The following is a 3498-nucleotide window of genomic DNA, read 5'->3' on the forward strand; positions in this document are numbered from 1 at the left end:
GGGGAGGTTGGGGGTAGAGTGCAACATTCATATCTTATTCTATATATCTAGCAGCTTCTGGCCCTCCAGAGCACATAGAACACACTGAATGCACTTGGAATGGTGTCCCTGGGTTGTGCAATGGGGTTCCCCATCTGATGGGGATCTACTGTAAGGAACAGCTTTCTTCTAAAAAAAAAAATCCCTTCACCAATCCTCTCTCTCTCTACTCTCTTCTCCCTTTTATCTTCTCCAAGTAGGCGGCTGGGGTTAAGACCGATGGAATAGGTTCTCCTACACTGATATTGTAAATTCTCCTTGTGGGAGGCTGTGTCTCACACTAGCTCTAGTATCTTGTATATGAGCCCCTTATTGACAAATGCGATGGGGAGGGTTCCATGCTAACATCCTGTTATACTTTTCTATCTGAGCATCCACATCGGTGGCCAGCACCCTGCAGCACTTGTCAAGAAAGGCACCGAAGGGGTGGATTTTAAAAAATAGCATCTGGAGTGGATGCCTCAGCCATGCAGCCCTCTCCCTTCACTCGCTAGTCAATGGGTTCTTCTACCTACTAGGAGCTGGAGCTGTTGATCAGAAACCTTGTTTGTCACACATCTCTGAAGGGCTTTTGGTTTCTATCTCAAGCCTGAGTTGACTTTTCTACTGGCCACCTGTGCTCACTTAAAAGTTATTTTTATCCCTGATTTGTTCTTATTTTTTGCACACACGTGTGTGTATGTGTGGCTTTTTTTCATCTATGTTTTCCCTCCTTTGAATGTTGGAATCATGGTGGTGTTTCATTCAGGAAACCCAGTCTGGCCAACATCCATGCTCGCTCTCTTCTGCTTTTGCTCACTCACTGCCTACACTTCCTTCCTCTCTATGTCTACTTAGCTTGTGCCAGGCTTGGGCCCTGGGAGATGAGCTTCTTGGCAAAAACTGCTGATGGAAAAGTGGGTTCAGATGGTGAAGAGGTTTTTTGACACAGCTGGCCCTACTCATGTGGGTCACCTGCATTGCCAGAAACACAGAGGCATCTTGTTCATGAGACTTAAAACAGCCATTCTGAGTGATTGAGCGAGTGTCAGCCTTGCAGGTTTTGGGTGACTGTTTTAACCAGCCAATGGTTTCCTAGTTTAGAAGATGACGCCTGGACAGCTTGCCCGAAGGGGATCTGAACATTTTTCTTCTCTTATCTGAGTCCTAACCTATTACTCTATGACTCCCAATTAGATTGATTGTACCTGCCATTCTCCTTCCTACTCTTTATCAAAACAGGCCCAGGAACCACACATTCACACTAGAGTATATGTGACTGACAGCTTAAGGCATTAGCAGTCCCAGACTGTTCAAATCCTTCAGTAACATGGCTTTAAAATTTCTGACATCAATCCATTGTTATAGGAGAGAATTGGATGGTCTCTCTGTGTTAGTGTGCGTGTGTGTGCGCATGCATGCTCATGTGCATGCGAGAGAGAGAGAGAGAGAGAGAGAGAGAGAGAGAGAGAGAGAGAGAGAGAGAGAGAGTGAGTTAGTTACAGAGAGAGTTAGAGAGTTTGTCTTGATCTGAATTAACCACCTACTATTATTATGCAAGTCGAGCTTTTGTTGCCTTCTTTTACCCTAGGGCTGGTGAGTAGGTCATTGCCTTAGTGAAAATTGAAGATCCTCCCAAAACCAGAACAACCATGATGTCTACTCCAGGGCCTGCCAATTAACTATGATTTCTTCCAGGAAAATCAGAGTCATGAAGGTGTAAAAATCCTCATTAAATCCTTCTAAATTTACATGGTAATCCACAGTCCTAATTATTTAGTTACATTTTCTTTAAGTATATATTGAGTACTTGCTGTGTCCTCATTATGCTGGAGGCTGTGGGGGATATAAAGGGTCAGCTAGACCATAAGAATTCAGTCTGGTGAGCAGATGACAAAGTGGATAATGTTTTGTTATGGATGGAGTCTGAGAGCTACGGGTGTTGTCCTAGATGATAGAGTTGGATGGGTAACAGGAGACTGCTGGGTACCTAAGCATTGCAAAGAATGATGAGAGGTATGCACAGAGAATAGAGAAACTGTAGACCATCTTGGCTTCTTTCATAATTTTGTCCAGACCTTTTTCTTTTATGTCTGCTTTACAGAACCCCCTGCCCAATTTTTTTTCCTCCCTTGCTCTTCTCCATCTTTTCTTGGTACTGTTGCTTCTCTTCCTCCACCTCACTTACCACCTCTTCCCTATTGTGCTTCTTCTCTATAAAGTTGCTGCTTCCATGAGAATAAAGGGGAATGGAGACCTAAAGGAACATATCTTACTTTTTCTCCATATGCTATTCTGACTTTAAAAGAAGAGAAGGAAATTTGACCTTAGATTTAGGCTTTTTTCCCCCCACGCAACTCCAAAGTTCACTGAGGAGACTAATCATGCCCTGGAATTCAAAGAAAGAAGGTGTGGAGTGGGTGACAGTGGTGAGATTTACAGCCTACCATCTCCCAGGCTGGTACTCCAGCCAAATATCCGTAAAGAGCAACCCCAGAACAGGACAAATCACTTCGTGAGCTTATAGTGGACTCAAACCTTTAAGTTTCAGGAGGCAAAGTGAAAGTGGCCTCACCTGCTTAAGGCTGTTTTCCCGTTATTGTACCTCTTGCTTTTCAAACTGATCTGCAAATGAGTTCCCTCTGCTGTTACTTGTCTTCAGCTGGAGTGCGAGAGAGGCAGTGTGGATTGTGTTATTGCCTAGATTAATCCCTGTACTCATTTTGCACTGGAATAAACACAAGCTTGCTTTATTTTTGAGAAAACAGGCATACCGTGGCTTATATTCTCTACCACAGGGCACAGGACAAATGGCTTCTAACTAATGCCCAGTGATGAAACAAAAGATTGGGATCCTTTATTTGATAAGTTGTTCTCATTGTGAGCACAATAAAATATTTTCATAGGTTCCAAAGTCAGCCTACTTGGACAATGAAATAGAATGGAATTAAAAACAGGAAAACAAACCCAAACTAAAACATTAGACAACACAAGAATAAGGTTAGTGCCAATTTCAGGAGATCTGAAAGCTTTACACCACCTTCTTAAAAAAGGAGAATGGTTTTGGCAAATTATATGGGACTGGTGAAAAGCAGACTCCTTTATAGTGAATACTTTGGTAAAGACTATCTTTGGAAAAGGCATAAACTCTCAATGCATCATAAGGCAAAGGACTGTAGGGAATAGTCTAATAAAAGGAAAAAAGTCTGCTCAATAAAAAAACTTTACAAGTAAATATATATATTGGTTCTAAAAGAGATATCTTAAACTCTAACAAAGGTACCAGTCAGGTGATAACGAGTGGTGGCAATAGTTACACACATCTTCCCTTGGCCCTAACAGTGAGCCAAAATTGGAGGGAGTGCAATGTATGAGAAATTATTAGCACTTTATTCCCACTTCCACTAGATTTTTGTTCTGTAAACTTGTGAGCTTCTGATGTTTTCACCCAAGCTATTCATTCTAAGAGGAATGCATGCT

The sequence above is a fragment of the Pteropus alecto genome, unplaced genomic scaffold (assembly GCF_000325575.1).
Source record: "Pteropus alecto unplaced genomic scaffold, ASM32557v1 scaffold565, whole genome shotgun sequence".
NCBI lineage: Eukaryota > Metazoa > Chordata > Mammalia > Chiroptera > Pteropodidae > Pteropus > Pteropus alecto.